The sequence below is a fragment of the Giraffa tippelskirchi genome, chromosome 6 (assembly GCF_054371585.1).
Source record: "Giraffa tippelskirchi isolate mGirTip1 chromosome 6, T2T-mGirTip1v1.2.pri, whole genome shotgun sequence".
NCBI classification, from domain to species: domain Eukaryota; kingdom Metazoa; phylum Chordata; class Mammalia; order Artiodactyla; family Giraffidae; genus Giraffa; species Giraffa tippelskirchi.
In genome coordinates this window covers 66,067,734-66,087,272 of record NC_137280.1, presented here as the reverse complement: position 1 = coordinate 66,087,272, position 19,539 = coordinate 66,067,734, and the positions used below count along the sequence as shown (strand labels likewise).

Genomic DNA, 19,539 nt, shown 5'->3' with positions numbered 1-19,539 from the left:
ATGAGGCCAGGGCTATCCAGTAAACTTCCTGTGATGAGAGATTTCTAACATGTTCTCTGTCTACCATCCAATATGGCAGGCCCCGTTACATGTAGCTCTCGAGTGTTTGAAATGTGTCAAGCGTCGCTAAGTGACTATATTTTTAATCTAACTTTAGTTTTTAAAAATTTAAATAGTCACACACATGCTAATGGCTCACATACGGAACAGCATAGTCCTGGACCCTCAAAGAAACACTATGGGATAGACAGGCTCATTAGGCTAAGCTTAGAGAGAAATTTCAAATTTTAAAGACTCATTGCAGACCTTGAGAAGGATTTTAAGCTTTTCAAGACATAGATACATGCCAACTTAATGTAACTTATGATCAGAACAAGGCTTTGTGTTAAAAGGGATGGGTGGGTACTAAGGAAATATTCAGAACATGCAAAAAAACAAACAAAAAAATAGCTGTGAGGATTGATATTCATTGCAACACTGGTTGTAAACAACATAAATATGCAAATATACAAGACTGATTAAGAAAATGCATCCATGCAATAGAATAGATTCCATCTATACAATGGACTGATATAAATAATGCAAAAGCATATTTATTTGAATAGAAAGATGTTTATGATATAGCACTTAGTGAAGAAAGCATATTATAAAATGGCTATAAAATTTTTAATGAAAATATGCTTAGAGAAAGATCTGGAAGTACATGCATAAAATACATATACACAGAGTGGTTATCTCTGAGTTTAAGGCAATTACTTCACTTTTGTCTTCCTTTTTTTTGGCCTTATCAGTATTATTACATATTTTTCTGCAATGAGTGTGCATTGCTTTTATAATTAGAAAAATAAGAAAACAATAAAGTAACTTATTATAAGACTCTTATAGGAGTGAAATAGAGGGCAAAATCTATTATGGTTCAGAGTAGATAGCCCAGTAGATGAGGGATAAGGTAGGCAGAGAAGCCTTCTCATCAAAGATGAACTTTGAAAGAAAAGGAGGAAAGTAGGGGCAGAAGAAGGGAGCACTTACTGTGTGCTCCAGAGTAAGTGCTCATTCACACTGTATTTATGTTATCTCTTTTCACCCTGGTGGTGACCAGATAAGCTAGGTACCATCATCATCCCATTTTACAGATGAGGAGATCAGCACTCTGATAGGTTAAATGACCCCATAAATAAAATCGGAAATCCTGAAGAGAGAAGACTGGGGATTTGAGCTTTGGCTTCAGTACTTACTAGCTGTTGCTAGCTTTTGCCAGTGGGTGAATTTCATAATGTCCAGGCTCTCATTCATGTATCAATCTGTGTAATGTCTGTACGATGACTAGACCAGGAGCTCCATGGGGCAGAAATTATGTGTATTTAGGTCATTGCCTTTAACAGAGAACCTGGCACACAACAGGCTCTCAATTAATATATTGGACTGAATGAAAGTGTATCAGGGATCATGAATTCCTGATCATTTGACCTCACAGAGTGTTGGGAGAGACTCAAATGGGATAAGAGGCCTGATGGGACTTTGTAAACCATAGAATCATGTACCCAGGTCAGCGGTTTTGATTCTTGGAGATTTTCCTTTATTGGTTTTTTTTTTTTTTTCTGACTGTCATCAGTAGTTTCAAGACATGAGCTTGAAGTTTCAAGAAATGAGCTTAGAACTGCTGATAGTACTTCTGCAACGAAGATTTAATCTAGAAACTCTTGGAATGTAGCATGAAAACACAAAGTATTAATTTATTCTCTTTTAAGAAAAGTGTTTCTTTTTAATATTTATTTACTTGGCTGTGCTGGATCTTAGTTGCAACACGTGGGATCTTCCATTTGCATTGCAGCATGCACAATCTTTTTAGTTATGACATGCGGGATCTAGTTCTCTGACCAGGAATTGAACCCTGGCCCTTCTGCACTGGGAGCACAGTGTTAGCCACTGGACCAGTAGGAAATTTCCTAATTTGTTCTTAAATTAAGTTATTAAGAGATCTTTGATTGTTAATGGGAATACTGGAGTTTATTAATGTATACTTTTCAAAAATGTTTCTGAATGATCTCTTAATCTAACCAAACTATGAGATAGGTTGAGACATGGGAGGCGAAATCTATGTGTTATTAGTTGCATAATCACTTACTATCAGCTCCTAATACAGATGTGAGGAAATGTTTATTTTTCTATTTCTGTGGTCAAGTGAAAGGACATAAACTGTCATCTTGCAGAACTGAGTGAGGTTGAAAGAACAATTGGATACGTCCTGGGTCCCCAGAGTGAAAAAGCTGGCTTGAAACTCAACATTCATAAACCTAAGACCATGACATCCAGTCCCATCACTTCATGGCAAATAGATGGGGAAACAATGGAAACAGTGACAGACTATTTTCTTGGGCTCCAAAATCATTGCAGATAGTGACTGGAGCCATGAAATTAAAAGACACTTGCTCTTTGGAAGAAAAGCTATGACTAACCTAGACAGCATATTAAAAAGCAGAGACATTACTTGGCCGACAAAGGTCTGTCTAGTCAAATCTATGGTTTTTCCAGTAGTCATGTATGGATGTGAGAGTTGCATCATAAAGAAAGCTGAGCACTGAAGAATTGATGTTTTTGAACTGTGGTGTTGGAGAAGACTCTTAAAAGTCCTTTGGATTTGCAAACCAGTCCATCCTAAAGAAAATCAGTCCTAAATATTCATTGGAAGGACTGATGCTGAAGCTGAAACTCCAATACTTTGGCCACCTGATGTGAAGAACCGACTCATTGGAAAAGACGCTGATGCTGGGAAAGATTGAAAGCAGGAGGACAAGGGGACGACAGAGGATGAGATGGTTGGATGACATCACTGACTCAATGGACATGAGTTTGAGCAAGCTCCGGGAGTTGGTGATGGACAGGGAAGCCTAGTGGGCTGCAGTCCATCGGGTCACAAAGAGTTGGACATGACTGAGTGACTGAACCGACTGACTGACTGGGTCCCCACAGGATGCTGTTGATCTAACTGCTGATTACATTCTGCAAAGCCTTAGTTTTATTTTATTCCTGTTGTAGTAGCAAGAATGTCACCTTGGTGTCAGGGGGACTTGGCTTGACCTGACTTTCACTTGTCACCTATATGACTTTGAATGCAATTTTTACCTGCTGACAGCCTCAGTTTCTGCAATTAGTAAAACAGGAACAATCAGGCTGACCTTGCAGGACTGTGAGGAAGGATTAAATGAAATCACATGTACACTACGCAGAGTGCTTGACTCAAAGTAACCTTTAGTTCATGTAGATTATCTTCTTTGTCTGCTTTCAAAATTTATGGTTGGCAATGAACAGACTTTTCCAAACAGAAACTTGTTCTTCTGAATATCAGTGTATGAAGTTATGGGAGTAAAGTGATTTTATGGGTCCAAAAATGGCTTATGTACTTGGAGCTGGAGTCTTCAGACCATAGATTAGATTCTGTACTTTTGTCAACAGGAAGAACCCAATCAAATCTCAGGTTCATGGACTACCAGAGCTGATGGAAGACACTGCTTCAGGAAACAGAACATGGTGAGGAGAAGTGACCTATCCAAAGTCTCATGGCCAATGGCAGATATGGTTGAGTTCACGGTACATTTCAGGAAGCAGGTTTGAAATTGTGTGGGGCGTTATCTAGTCCATAGGAAAGAAAGCTGCCTACAGTAGAATTCAGGTTTTTAGTTACCTGTCTGAGCCTGTGGGACAATAAAACCTTTCTTTTTTAAAAACATTATTTATTTGGCCATGTTGGGCCTCAGTCACAGCATGCAGGGTCCTTTTCTATGGTACACGGACTGTCTAGTTGTGGCGCTTGGGCTCCAGCATGTCTGGAGTGGGATCTCTGTGTTTGTGGTGTACCGGCTTAGTTGTTCTGCAGCATGTGGGATTAGTTCCTGGACCAGGGACCGAACCCCCATCCCTGTTTGCAAGGCAGATTCCTAACCACTGGACTACCAGGGAAGTCCCCAGTAAAACTCTTCTGATGTTTAGGTGTTTAAGTTAGTTGAACAGTAAGCCTGTACACCCCTCCCCCATGTGTATTCAGTTCAGTTCAGTCGCTCAGTCATATTTGACTCTTTGCGATCCCATGAACCGGAGCATGCCAGGCCTCCGTGTCCATCCCCAACTCCCGGAGTCCACTCAAACTCATGTCCACTGAGTTGGTGATGCCATCCAACCATCTCATCCTCTGTCGTCCCCTTCTCCTCCTATCCTCAATCTTTCCCAGCATCAGGGTCTTTTCAAATGAGTCAGCCCTTCGCATCAGGTACCCAAAGTATTGGAGTTTCAGCTTCAACATCAGTCTTTCCAATGAACACCCAGGACTGATCCCCTTTAGGATGGACTGGTTGGAGCTCCTTGCAGTCCAAGGAACTCTCAAGAGTTTTCTCCAACACCACAGTTCAAAAGCATAAATTCTTCGGCACTCAGCTTTCTTTATGGTCCAACTCTCACATCCATACATGACCACTGGAAAAACCATAGCTTGACTAGATGGACCTTTGTTTGCAAAGTAATATCTCTGCTTTTTAATATGCTGTCTAGGTTGGTCATAACTTTCCTTCCAAGGAGTAAGCGTCTTTTAATTTTATGGCTGCAATCACCATCTGCAGTGATTTTGGAGCCCCCCAAAATAAAGTCAGCCACTGTTTCCACTGTTTCCCCATCTATTTGCCATGAAGTGATGGGACCGGATGCCATGATCTTAGTTTTCTGACTGTTGAATTTTAAGCCAAGTTTTTCGCTCTCCTCTTTCACTTTTATCAAGAGGCTCTTTAGTTCTTCTTCACTTTCTGCCATAAGGGTGGTGCCATCTGCATATCTGAGGTTATTGATATTTCTCCCAGCAATCTTGATTCCAGCTTGTGCTTCTTCCACCCATGTATATAGCGAATGCAAAATCGAATTTTAGATAGTTAGGAAGGGCAAGCTTTCCAAATCCAGAGAGGTAAGGGAGACATACCAACTGCTGCTCTGAGAAATATGGGTTGCTGTCCATTTCCAAGAAATCATTCTAGAATCAGTGGGCAGATAGGCCACTGGTTTTTAGACTTCTTCATTCATTCATTCATTTGCTCACTAGAAGCTCTCTGAGCCCAGGCGTTGAACCAGATACTTTGTTAAGTGTGGAAGTTACAGAAATGCACAAAACTCATCCATTCTCTAGGAAGTTCGCACGCTGCTGTTCTAAGTCATTCTCCCTTTCTTGGCATCCTTTCTGATCTCTTGCCCTGAGCTTTGGGAGGAGCATTGTGCTGAGGCTGCACTGCACACCTCTTGTTGAGGACTGGTCTAACCAGAGTGGGAAGACAGTCCTCTGTCTCCACCCTTCATGTGTCCATCACCTGGATTTGACCAGGTCTATCGGTGCCATTTCTTTTCTCATCCTTGCTTCTACTCTTGTGTCTGCACCACCTAAGCAGGAATTAGCACCCTTCTTCACTCTGTCCCACCACCAAATAAACTCCATCCTTATCAAGTTTTTAATTTTTAGTTGACTATTTCATTGGCGATATGGAGAAAGGAAGATTAGGTTATATTGCACATCATCCAAAATTACTTGATAAAATTCTTCTACTAGCCCGTGCTCTTCTCTATTAAATCTCTTCTCTTGGCTACATTCTCCAAGTCTCTTTCTTTCTCTTCTGTCTCAATCATCTAACCCAGATATCATATCTCCCCAGGTTCTTGGTTCCAGCACTTTTTCCCGTCATCTCATCTCCAAGTTGCAATATCATCATTTGATCATGTCACACCTTTCTGGGAAGGTAGTAGGGGATTAGAAACAAGAACAAGAAGTACTTTTTTTTTTTTCTGGCTAAACATTAGTATATTTTCATGTTTTACAGGTGGGTCACCTAGGGGAAGAGAGGAGAAGCCACTTACAAAAAGTTGAGCATCTGCTTCAGCACTTTTTCCCCTCTGCCCCAGAGCACCCTATTCTCCAGCCTGAATGTCATTCATCCCACGGTCCTGTAATTGTCTGTTGGTTCATTCATCTGTAATTGACTTTAAGTGGTTGCAGTTTTAGAGGTTGTGAGGAATGGGAGTAAAGTGGTCCAGGTTCCGTCTAAGTGCTTGGTCTTACAACAGTTGGTACCTATTTCCCAAGTGGCTGTTGCTCTTTGAGAGGACAAAGATCTCTCATAATCTCTATGAAGGGTGAAGAAGAAGTAGAGATGCTCTCATCAAGCTCCTGAAATCCAGGCTCTGGCAGCCCCTTTCAATGTGCAATTAGATACATTGGGGAATTGCAGAGTTCTATATACAGGGACCAGATCTCTTTGGGCCAGCCATCATCAACACCATCGTTCAGGGCTCCTCCTGCACAGGTGTGATTTTCGGAGGGCCAGAATCTGTGGCTCAACGAGTAGTTCAGAGCCTGTGGCTCTTTGTTGCTACCCCTTGAAGAGTAATGAGAGTGGGAGACATTAAGAAACATGGAATATTAAAAGCTGGAAGGAATCTTTAAGATCCTTTGAAATCATTGAATTATGCGTTTGATAAAATTTGATGGAGTGCATACTATATGCCAGACAGTATTCTAAGCACATGGAAAAGGGAGACTGATAGGACCAAGAATAAGAGAATATGGGGGAAATGTAACAAAGACCCTGAATTCAACCGTATTTATGTATATTGGATGGGTGGGAGAGTTGAATTAGGTTTACTTAAGTCTCAGAGCTCCTAAGGGGCAACTCAGTTACATTCTTTATAATACTTTCACTTTATGTACTGGTTTCACATTCTGCCACAAAGACAAACAAAAATGGAAAGATTTATTTTCTCATATCACAAATAAATACACTGGAGTTTGTTTTTTAAAATAAGTTAAGATATATACAGCAAATCCTAGAGCAGACATTAAAGTAAATCTCAAAAATAGGATGAAAAAATGAGTAAAGAAATGAAAATACTGGTTAAAAATACTCAATAAAAAAGAAAGCTTTAAAGAAGGAATAGAGGAATAAAAAGGACATATAGAAAATGAAATAAAATGTCAGATGTAAATCCAAAAATATCACTAGTATCATAAAATATGAATAGATTAAGTCTAATCAAAAGGCTGAGGGCAGGAGGAGAAGGGGACGGTAGAGGATGAGATGGTTGGATGGCATCACTGACTTGATGGACATGGGTTTGGGTGGACTCCGGGAGTTGGTGATGGACAGGGAGGCCTGGCGTGCTGCGGTTCATGGGGTTGCAAAGAGTCAGACATGACTGAGCGACTGAACTGAACTGAATCAAAAGGCAGAGATCGTTAGACCTTACTTCTGACCATATAGAAATAAAAAGTATTGTATGCCAATAAATTAGACAAATTGGAGGAAACAGACAAATTCCTAGAAAGACATAAGCTACCAAAACTGACTCCAGAAGAAATAAACAAACTGAGTAGACCTATTATAAATAGCCATGAAATTAAAAGACGCTTGCTCCTTGGAAGAAAAGTTCTGACCAACCTAGACAGCATATTAAAAAGCAGAGACATTACTTTGCCTACAAATGTCTGTCTAGTCAAAGCTGTGGTTTTTCCAGTAGTCGTGTATGGATGTGAGAGTTGGACTGTAAAGAAAATTGAGCACTGAAGAATTGATGCTTTTAAACTGTGGTATTGGAAAAGACTCTTGAGAGTTCCTTGGACTACAAGGAGATCCAACAAGTCCATCCTAAAGGAAATCAATCCTGAATATTCATTGGAAAGACTGACACTGAAGCTGAAACTCCAGTACTTTGGCCACCTGATGTCAAGAACTGACTCATTGGAAAAGACCCTGATACTGGGAAAGATTGAAGGCAGGAGGAGAAGGGGATGACAGAGGATGAGATGATTGGATGGCATCACCAACTCAATGGATATGAGTTTGAGTAAATTCTGGGAGCTGGTGATGGACAGGGAAGCCTGGCGTGCTGCAGTTCTTGGGGTTGCAAAGAGTCGGACATGACTGAGCAACTGAACTGATCATAAGTAGATTAAATGTTTGATTAGAAAGCCCTCATGACTAAAATACTGAGATAAAGAACCCATTAAAAAGTAAGTGAGGTGTTCATGTGAAATTATTGCAATATTGTTAATTGACTATACCCTAATACAAAATAAAAAGCTTTTTTTTAAAAGAATACATTCATATTAAAAAAGATAAGCGAAGGACTTGAAAAAAAATCAAAGAATCTATACAAATGGCCAAAAGCACATGAAGAGATGTTCAATGTTGTCAGTCATTAAGGAAATGAAAACCACAATGAAATATCACTTCACATTCACTAGGATGTCTGTAACAACAACACCAACAATGATGACAACAAGAACAACAAAAAGGAAAACAAATATTGGTGAGAATGTGAAGAAATTTGAATCTTCACACATGGCTGACAGGAATGTAAAACAGTACTGTGAAAAATGGTACTTTTTCAGCTACTGCGAAAAAGTTTGGAGATTCCTTAACAAGTTAACGGAGAAGGCAATGGCACCCCACTCCAGTACTCTTGCCTGGAGAATCCCATGGATGGAGGAGCCTGGTAGGCTACAGTCCATGGGGTCACTAAGAGTCGGACACAACTGAGCGACTTCACTTTCACTTTTCACTTTCATGCACTGGAGAAGGAAATGGCAACCCACTCCAGTATTCTTGCCTGGAGAATCCCAGGGACGGTGGAGCCTGGTGGGCTGCCGTCTGTGGGGTCGCACAGAGTCGGACACGACTGAAGTGACTTAGCAGCAGCAGCAGCAAGTTAAACACAGAGGGACTTCCCTGGTAGTCCTGTGGCTAAGACTCCATGCTTCCAATGTAGGGGGCCGGGGTTCAATCCCTGGTTAGGGAAATAGATCCTACATGCTGCAACTAAGACCTGGCATAGCCAAATAGCCTCTTAAGGCTGTGCAAAGGTTGCATCCATGGTGAACAAAGGTGAGAAGGGGTGGTTTACACTCAGCTATGGGGCTTTTGTAGGATGTCCTGAACTAGGTCAGTAGGTCAGTAGATTAAAGGAGAACAAACACATAGAGTAGTGAAATAATTAAGGTTTGGTAACTGAGAGAAAGTAAGTGAGGTCTTGGGAGGTGATGATGACTTGGTCTGAGATTAGACACGTAGGAGGATGGACAAGTGTAGTGACCTTGAGAAGCCTGTGGTGTGTCAAGCTGGAGGTGTCAAGGGGAGAGTTGACTATAGAACATAGGTGAGATGTTGGTGCTGGAGATGCAGACTTAGAAGACATCAACATAGAGATGGTTGTTAAAATAACAAGAGGACATTCTGTAACCCAACACAGTGCCTATGGAGAGAAGAAAGTATGCTAAGGATTTAATTCTGGTATTCAAAAAGTAGAAAAAGGAGAAGGCCATAAATAATAATAGAAAGAAATGAGGAGTGAAGCTGAGTCCAGCGTCTGTGCCCTGACACTGAAGTAAATCTTGGAGACAGAGTTTTGGATAAAGTAGAATAGCTTTATTGCTTTGCCAGGCAAAGAGGGCTACTGAGGGCTAATGCCCTCAAAACTGTGTCCCAACCTAGAGAGGGTATTGAGGAGTTTTGTATTAATGGTTCAAAGAGGATGGCCATTCTTCTGACTGGTTGGTGGTGAGCTAAGAGGGAGTCAGCATCATTAATTTTCTGGTTCCAACCTGTCTGGGGTCTACATGCTAGTGGGCAGCACATCATTGTTAACTTCTCCCACCTGGTGGGCATTTCAGTATGGGCAAGCAACTCAAAAATATTGTTATGTGTATCCCTGGTGGTTCAGATGGTAAAGAATCCACCTGCAGTGTGGGAGACCTGGGTTCGATCCCTGGGTTGGGAAGATCTCCTGGAGAAGGGAAAGACTACGCACTCCAGTATTCTTCCTGGAGAATCCCCATGGACAGAGGAGCCTAGCGGGTTACAGTCCATGGAGTTGTGAAGAGTTGACACACCTGAGCAACAAGCACAGCATTCACATCCCTTGACGGGGAACTTGGACCCTGGCCCAAGGCTGCACTATTGGTTTTTTTTTTATTGTTCCTCCTTTGTCTCTGCATCCCTTCCCTCCCTCCCCTAATTAGCAACTGTTTGAACATGCTCATGGGAACTTAGGGAACATCATAGAGGCTGAATGAAGCCTATTTCCTGTAATTAAAAAATGGGGGACACAGAAAGCCTTTTGTGCCCGGGAGTCCCACAGAGTCCTCCCCTGTATCAGTATCATGCAAAGGAAAGAGAATTTCTGAAGAGCTGTGAGAAATCCATGGTCTAATGTGTCAGAGAGTCCAGTTAGAATAGGACTGAAAAGTGTTCATTGTTTTGGCGATACTGTGGTCGCTGGAGACCTTTTGAGGAGCAGTTCCAGGGGAATGGTGGGGGAAAGGTAGAAGGCAGTAGCCTGGCTAGTGAATGCGAGGTGAGAAGTAGGGCCCACAGGTAAGTAACACTACTTCTAGAACTTTCTAGAAGAAAAGTAGCATAGGAACAGAGTCGCAGTTGAAAGTGTTAGATCCAGAGTGCTTACATTTTAATATGGAAGGCAGCTGATTCTCTTTCTAGACTCATGGGGAGAGCCCATAGAGAATGGAGACTGGCAAGAGCAAAGGTAGGAGCCAGAGGGAAGGGGAGAAACAGAAGGCAGAGGGAGGGCAGGTGGAGGGGTGCCCATGCAGGGGCAGCCCCCACCCCTATTCTGCGCTAGGCTGAGTAATGGCCCCCAAGTGTCTAGTCCCCACGTCCAGACCCTGTGGGTGTTACTGTCTATGGCAAAAGGAAATTTGCAGATGTGGTTAAGTGGATCTGAAAATGTGGGGTTTATCTTGGAGATTTAGGGTGGACCTTGAATATATTCACAAGTATCCTTTTGAGAAGGAGGCTGAGGGCGATTTAACTATAGAAGAAGCGAAGGCAATTGTAGCCACATAGGTGGAGACTGGGACTTCCCAGGTGGCTCAGTGGTAAAGAATCCATCTGCCGCTGCAGGAGATGTGGGTTTGATCTCTGGGTCAGGAAGATCCCCTGGAGAAGGAAATGGCAACCCACTCCAGTATTCTTGCCTGGGAAATCCCATAGATGTGGGAGCCTGGTGGGTCACAAAAGAGTTAGACATGACTTAGTGACTAAAACAGAGCAGAGAGTGGGTGATGTGGTCAAAACCCAGCAAAGGCTGGTGGCCGCTGGAAGCCAGAAGAGTCAAGGGATGCTTTCTTGGATTCTCCAGAGGGAGATAGCTCTGCTGATATCTGGATTTTAGCCCTCTAAGACTCATTTTGGACTTCTGACCTCTGAAACTGTATAAGAATACATTCATGTCATTTTAAGCCACTATGTTTGTGGTAGTTTTCCCTGCAGTGGTAGAAAATGAATATAACGGGTAGTGAAGGTAGGCGAAGATGAAAATGAAGTGAAAGTGAAAGTTGCTCAGTCGTGTCCGACTCTTTGCGACCCCAGGGACTATACAGTCCATGGAATTCTCCAGGCCAGAATACTGGAGTGGGTAGCCTTTCCCTTCTCCAGGGGATCTTCCCAGCCCAGGGATCGAACCCAGGTCTCCTGCGTTGCAGGCAGATTCTTTACCAGCTGAGCCACAAGGGAAGCCCAAGAATACTGGAGTGGGTAGCCTATCCCTTCTCCAGGGGATCTTCCCCATCAAGGAGTCAAATTGCAGGTGGATTCTTTACCAACTGAGCTATCAGAGAAGCTGAGGAGAAGATATAAGAATACAAATAATTACTTTTGGGAAAGAGCAGTCATGGGTTTTTGTCATGGAACCCAGTGGCTTCAATTCTTTGTTGCATTAGGAAGCCAGGTTATATGCTAGGATGGCGAGGATTGGATGCGTCTGTGGTCAGTCGTGTCTGACTCTTTGTGACCCCATGGACTGTAGCCTGCCAATCTCCTCTGATCATGGGATTCTCCAGGCAAGAATACGGGAGGGAGTTGCCATTTCCTTCTCTAGGGGATCTTCTCATCTCAGGGATGAAACTCACGTTTCCTGTGTCTCCTGCTGTGGCAGGTGATTCTTACCACTGCACTACCAGGACATTTGAGAATTGGATAGGAATGTTGAAAGGAAAGATCTTGAAAGTCAATGGCAGAGCCTGCTGAACTGGGAAGAAAAGGAGTTGACTGGTGATCTCAATTCTCAGAAAGATTCAGGTGTTGACGAAACACCTTTGAAGTCCAATGGTGGAGACGTGGTGTTGCTACACAGCTTAGTGATTTTCTCTGCTCTGCCCAGTCACCCCAGTAGAAGATCCACTTAAGTCAGTCAAGAAAGCGACTGAATTTGGGTTTGGGATTTTGCCAGGTTGTGGGAATATGTGGGAATGAGGTGGTGGGTGACCCTCCTGATGCTGAATTGAGAGAAGGGCTGGCAGATCCCCCAAATACTTCTGAGTCAGGTTTAAATTAAGGAGGTGGAGGAGGAAGAAAGAGCCTTCAGTGGAAAGGGAAAAAAATAAGACATGAGGGAACATGTGAAGGAGAACCGCGTGCTGGATGGGGCGACAGAGACTCTGGCATTGCAAAGCAGGGGGCTGAGAACACAGAAGATCACTGATAAGGCTGTGCCTGCGGAGGTGAGCAGACACCCCAGGGAAACGAGGCACCTTGATTTTGCGGCTTGTCCTGAGGCTCCAGGTAGTAATGTGGGGTCAGGCTTTGGGGTGGATGCACAGTGGAAATCTCTCCCAGCAAGTCTCTCCTGGGGAATCGGGGCCCAGTGGGTGAAGTGATGATGACCTCCTGTCTAGCTGGGGGGATTCTGACTGTGGGATTCCCAGCCCCACTGTGTCTGCTTTTATAGGTTCCCAGTTGGCTCAAAGCCCACTCTGCATTGGGTGGAGTTCAGAGCAGACCCCGGCCTGCCATGTCCCAGGGCCAAATGCTCTGTGCGCCTTGGTCCCTTGTGCCCAATGTCCTTTCCTCTTGCACAACTGCAGACTCTTATCCATCACTCCAGGCAGTTTTATGTCTCTGCTCCTTTGCATGTGCTATTTGTTCCTGTCAGAATTGGTTTTGCCTAACTTGTCTGCCTGGTGAATTCAAAACCTAGCTCAACTGCTGCCTCCTCCAGGAAGGCTTCCCAGATGTTCTCCACCCTCACTCACTCTTCTGGAAACCTATGCTCTGCAGTACTCATGCTATTACATGGAACTGCAGTCTTCTCTTTGTCTGTATATATATTTTTCTCTTTCACTAGACCGTAAGTTCATCTTGTCTGAATTGCCTCTGCATTGCTACTACTCGAGAGACGCTTTGCAAACAAACTCAAATAAACATTGAGGGCTGAATAAGTAGAGAAGTCATTCTGGTAAGAGTGGTAATCGGAGATAGGAGTCGATGGCATCTGGAAGCCTCAAGCCTATGTTAGCATTTTTTGCTTGCGTTCCATCCTTTCTCCAAAAACACTTGCTTAAAAACTTGTCATCCAAAGTAGAAAGTGGATTTGTTCTACCAAAGGCCAGCCCTAACAGACAGCTAGGAAATGTCAGTTTCTGAGTGGCATTGGCTCTGTGTCCTCACTCTCCACTGATGCCCAAGCCAGTTGCTGGCTGGCTTGTTTACTTGCACCTCCATCAAGGGGCCACCCCCTGGCTTCTCCCCATCACTCCTGTCTCCAAGATCCCGCCACCTGTCCTCCTAGGCATGAAAGAACTGCAGTCTGGAGGGAGGCCTAAACTCTCTGTGAACCTCACATCAAATCACATAGTTTCAGAAAACTCAGATGCAGTTTGAAATTACAGTTAAGAGCCCATGGAAAAGAAATGACAGGAACAGCTGAAAACCCCGCCCCCACCAGCTTCAACTCCCCTCCCCCTGGTTTTTTATGTTCCCGTCCCCTGACCCCCTCCTTCAGCTCTTCAGAACAGAGTTTGTTCACTGGAGACACGAAACCTGAGCCTTGCACAAGAGTGCACACCACAGAGCGGGGCGTTGACTAGGTCCAGCTGCTGGGCGGCGGGGGCGGGAGGGGCGGGGTGGGCAGGGAACACAAGGTGCTTGAAGAGTCTCTGGGCGTCCTTGGAGGGTTGCTGTTGGAGGGTCCTTGGGGGCTGCCCCCTCCCGTTTTGCGCAATCTATCTTTAGAGAACTGCAAGTTCATTTCTCAGAAAGGCCCCTGAGCCGGAGAGGACTTCTAAACGGACAAACCACTTCCTGCAATCTTTAACTGAATTGGGGCTGGGGGGTGTGACCATTGGAGGTGGGGGGGGCTCCATTCAGACTTGTCCACCCTCGTGTCTTTCCACAGCCCACCCCTGGCTCTCTGAGGGGGATGGAGCGAAAGAGGGGGCCCGAGGGCCTGGACTCGATGTCACCCCTGAAAGAGCAGCCTTGCTTGCAGAGGCTGGTCACTTCGAGGACTGTGAAAGGGGGACTGTCCATGGGGATACCCCATTTCAAGTTGAACCCTCCTGTGTTTTATCTCCAAGACCGGACTTTCTGCTCCCACGCACCCTCCTTGGTCAGGGGTCAGAAGGCTGTTCCGGGAAGGAATGGCTTGAAGCCTGGTAGGTGTAGCCCTGAACAGGTGATCTGTATGCAGAGACCCCCCAAAGGATGCTTCCAGGCAGTTGGTACGGTGGAGAAAGAGTGACTTTAAGCATAAGTAGACCTGGCTTCAAGTCTTATCTCCACTGCTTACCATCTTTGGGCCTTGGGCTGGTGTCAGCTTTTCTGAACCTTAGTATATGGCAGTTAACATCCGTAATTACCCTGGGTGGTTGTTATGAGGTTCACATGAGATAATATATGTATAATTCTCATTTTGGTGCTGGTGGTGGTGGTTTAGTCGCTAAGTCGTGTCCGACTCTTGCAATCCCGTAGACTGTAGCCTGTCAGGCTCCTCTGTCCATGGGATTCTCCAGGCAGGAATACTGGAGTGGGTTGCCATTTCCTTCTCCAGGGGATCTTCCCCACCCAGGAATCGAACCCGGGTCTCCTGCATTGCAGGCAGATGATTTACCAACTGAGATATGTAGAAACTCTTTGGTGCTGGATATAGGCAATACATTTGATAAATGCCCCTTCTTACTCCCTCAAAAATAAGAATAATAACTGAAGCTACTTTGGGGAGTTTGCTATGTTCCCCTACTTTTAGTGCTACGGCCCAGGCCTTAACACTAAACGTACATTCATTATCTCACTTGATCATTGTGTTGACTCGATGAGGTCGTCAAATTATTATTGTAGCTTTACGCATCTCCGGGTGAACAGGGGCAGAGTATCAATGGGATTCTGGCTCTGACTACAAAGCCTTCTTTCCTTCTCTCTGTTCCTACCCAACACACCTTTCTCGGTGCCTCTTCTTCAGGTGCCTGTGGTCAGAAGCTCCCCACTTAGTGTCACACTGTTCTTCCTCCCCTGACATCATCGCTTTCACAAAAGTTGTCACATCAGCCAGGTGACTGTAGATTGATGAGTTTGATCCATGTTGGAGTCTGGGAGTGGGGCTGCCAAATTCATGAAAAAGTACAGGATACCCAGTTAGATTCAAATTTCAAATAAGTGCTTTTCTCAGTAGGTGCATGTCCTAAATACTGCAAGGGATATACTCATGCCAAAAAATTGTTGTTTATTTGAAATTCAAATTTAATTGGGAAACCCTCTCTGGGAGAAGATATTTGGCGCAAGAAGCAGCACTTAAAAAAAGAAATCTATTTTTGGTTGTGCTGGGTCTTCGTTGCTGCATGCGGGCTTTCTCTAGTTGTGGCGAGTGGGGGTTACTCTTGGTTGTGGTCCATGGGCTTCTCATTGTGGTGGCTTGTTTTGTTGCAGAGCACAGGCTCTAGGCGCATGAGCTTCAGTGGTTGCAGCACATGAGCTCAGTAGTTGTGGCCGTGGCCCCTAGAGCATGCAGGCTTCAGTAGTTGTGACATGGGTTCAGTAGTTGGGTCTCTTGGGGCAACACTAGTTTGAGAGCAAAAGATCCCTGTATGATCAGGCCATTCAAGAGGGCTGTTTTCTTGCTCTCTGTATATCCCCAGCTTGACCAGGCCCTGCTTCACTCACATGATTCTCCAATTATCTTAATTATAGGGGTTAATCTGTAACTGTCTGTGTGTTTGCCCCCTACCCCAGCTGCTGGTTTTCCTAGGAACTGAGGCGCCAACCTGATGTTAAGACCCTTTATAAATGGTAGCCGGCTTCTCCCCTGCGTAGTGAGAGCTGCTGCCATGTTCTGCCTGCTGTTTGCTGTATGTGGTGGAGTGTTGCTCTGGGGTCTTTTGCTTCAGACCTGTAAGAGTCTCCCTGTCCAAAGAATGTTGATGTCTCTGCCACTGTCGCTGGGCTCTTTCTTTGGTCTCATGGCTGGACAGTTACAAGGCTTGCAGGCTTGCGGGGTGCAGCTGGAAAACCCCAGATCAAGTCTGAGCTCTGTCACCAGCTCTTCTAGTGTTAGGAGAGTCTTCCCTTCTGCCTGAGCCTCAATATCACCATTTTTAAAGAGGGCATAAGAATCTTTCCTTGCACTACACTTTAGTGCATTGTTTAGTGACTAACTGGTCATCTCACGTAGGTTATTAAAATTTCAAGTCAGTGAATTCAATAAGCATTTTTAATTGAATGATCTGTGCAGAGTGGCAGAGGTAGAAAGATTCATAAGACATCACAACTCTGGCTCTTGGACTGTGATCTGGTTGGAGGATTGTAGACAAATGGTTGCAGGTAAATTTGCTCTATGTGGAATTGGAGTGCTGGGAGGGACTTGGGGGAGGACTGCTCAGCCATGCCTGAAGGGGCTCAGGGAAAGTGTCGCAAGGAGACGATGCTGAGCTTGGTCTTGAATGAGGAGTATAAATTCACGGCCACTTGTTTTCTATGAAATTCACTCTCTTCCTATAGAGGTATAAAAACTGTACCTTTATTTCTTAACAATATTGCAGCTTAATGAAATCTCCCAGTTGATTTGCATTCTGTGCCTCACATGTGCTATTCATTTCAGCCTCAAAGTATCATCATTCCCATCCTGTAGATGAGAAAGTTGAGGCTCAGAGGAGTCAAGGAATTTGCCCAAATCACACAGCTGGGAAATGGTGGAGTAAGAACCTGACCCCTGCAGCTCCTAATTGCCTAGGAGTTCACTAAACTTGCCTGGTCAGCCTGAAAACTAGCCAAGAAGAAATAGAAAACATAAAATGCCCGTAGGAAAAGCAGCTGGGCATTGTCTTGGAGGCCAAGCTGCATTTCTGAGCCAGCCTTAGAAATTTGGCATTCCCCAGATCCCCTTCCTCCAGCATGGCAAGACAGAGGCAGGCACCGGTGGCCTTTCTTGTGTAATGAAAGGTTATCTGATGACGCTGGTTATTTGATCACAAAGCTTTCCAAGGGTTCCCGTTGAGCCAGAACCTTGGCAATGCAGAGGGTGGATCCAATTTCAAACCTGACCTTTTCTGAGTACCAAACGCTGATGGAGAAAGGAGCTAGAAATGCTCCTCAAAGACAGTTCTCTCTGCAGTGCAAAGTAAGGGCTGTCAGCTGAGGAGTAGAGGGAGGTCAAACCCAGGGGGGTTCCGGGGTTTCCAAAGACAGGCGTCTAGTATCCAGCTCATACCGAGGGGGCTGCTACAGAAGGGCAGTTGCTTTTGTCTTCGTCTTGTTCTCATGCCATTCCCTCTCCTTTGGACACACACATGTATGTGACAGGTGCACCACACACATACACGCTTTCATACTTGAAACACGCATACTAAATTGGGATAAATATATGTTTGACTTTATGGTCATGAAACAGCCATATCCCATGTGTTGCACATATAACTGTTTAACAGTATTTGCAAATGAATCAATAGTTTCTTAGCTCACTCATTCTTTGAACTTGGGTTGGTTGATTCAACGAATACGTTAATAAGCACCCATATATGCCATAATATGGTGAGTGCTGGAAGATGGGACAAGTCATGGATGGGGTTCAGATAATTAGTATCGGATCCCAGGCAACAGTAGGGCAGGTGGCATAGAAGAAACCCAGAGGTAGCAGCCATACATACCTGAGTTTGAAACTCTACCTGGTGACTGCCCCGCTGGGGGTCTTTCGGTAATCCACTTAACCCTTTGCATCCCAGTTTTCTCATGTGTAATCTGAAGCCAATGAGAACTATTTAATTAAAAAACTATTTTTAACTTTATTAAAGTATGGTTGATTTACAATGTTGTTAAGTTTCCACTGTGCAGCGAGTGATTCAGTTATACATATATATATATACATATTCTCTTTCATATTCTTCTCCATGATGGTTTATCACAGGATATTGAATATAGTTTCCTGTGCTATACAGTAGGACCTTGTTTACCAATACTGTATATAATAGTTTGCATCTGTTATTCCCAAACTCCCAATCCTTTCTTCCCCTTTCCCACCTCCCCCTTGGCAACCAAAGTCTGTTCTCTTATGTCTGTGAGTAGAAAGATCCTTTTTTAAAAAAACTTTTTATTTTAAATCAGATTAGCAATGTTTGTAGTTTCAGGAGGACAGCAAAGGGACCCAGTCATACATATACATATACATGTATCCATTCCTCCCCAAACTCCCCTCCCATGAGAACTATTTGATTAGTTTCGTATGACAACCTTTTGACTAATTACACGTTCACATTATACCTACTTTATAGACAACAAATACGGCTCTGAGAGGCCTACTATATTGTTCAAGTTCACACCGCTAGTGACCCACTGAGCTAAGTGTTGAACCCTGGTCTTCCGTTTCCAAGTGCAGTGCGTTTTCCTTTTCTCCTCATTTTTTTAGCCTGAGTGATTAATCACTCCATCTAAGTTATTCAGCCAAACATTTCTTATTCTGGCACCATTGTCAGCTATGAACAGGCCCTCTTGGGTCTGTTTATGTTAAACTTTCAAGAGGACAACCACCACCACAACAGACTTCTGTATTTTACAAGGTGAACACAGCCATGGTGGATCATTAAGTTTAAGCAAACCTTCCCCTGTGGCTGATAAGAGCCCTCTGAACTTGGGGGTGGGGGTGGTCTGCAGGCTCCCACCTCTCCACACCATAGAGTGTCAGCTCCTAGGGCACCCTAGTTTATGCAGTACACCTCACTGAACCGTAGCCTCTTGGCTTTCTGCTAAAGGAACAACGATCCTAGCCATCTTCAGCTGCGTGTAGGTAATCCCAGACTGCTGGATCGCTGCATCTGAAGAGGGAGGAAGCAGCCAGCACTCGCTGAGGACCCACTTGGCTTGTCTAGTCAGCCATAAAAGCCTGTCTTTTATCCTGAGTAACTTGAATGTCTCTCTCAGAAAAGAATCACACACACTTTTTTTAAAAAAATTTTTTAACTGAAGGATAATTGCTTTACAGAATTTTGTCATTTTCTGCCAAATATCAACATGAATCAGCCACGGGTATACATATATCCCCTCCCTTGAGAACCTCCCTCCCACCTCCCTCCCCATCCCACCCCTCCAGGTTGTTGCAGAGCCCTGGTTTGAGTTCCCTGAGTCATACAGCAAATTCCCATTGGCTGTCTATTTCACATATGGTAATGTAAGTTTCCATGTTACTCTCTCCCTATATCCCACCCTCTCCTTCCTCTACCCTCTCTACCCCCCACCCCCCGTG

At 44.2% G+C, this 19,539-nt stretch overlaps 1 protein-coding gene across 1 annotated transcript in view; it reads left to right on the top strand.

Moving 5' to 3' along the window:
• The window catches only part of LOC145511204 (uncharacterized), a 64,663-nt gene extending 58,687 nt beyond the window's left edge, over positions 1-5,976 (top strand). The window contains exons 2-3 of the transcript XR_014057631.1: positions 3,454-3,528; positions 5,847-5,976. The gene's annotated coding sequence lies outside the window, so the exon portion shown is untranslated. The remainder of the gene's footprint in view (positions 1-3,453; positions 3,529-5,846) is intronic.
• Positions 5,977-19,539: the final 13,563 nt, after the last annotated feature.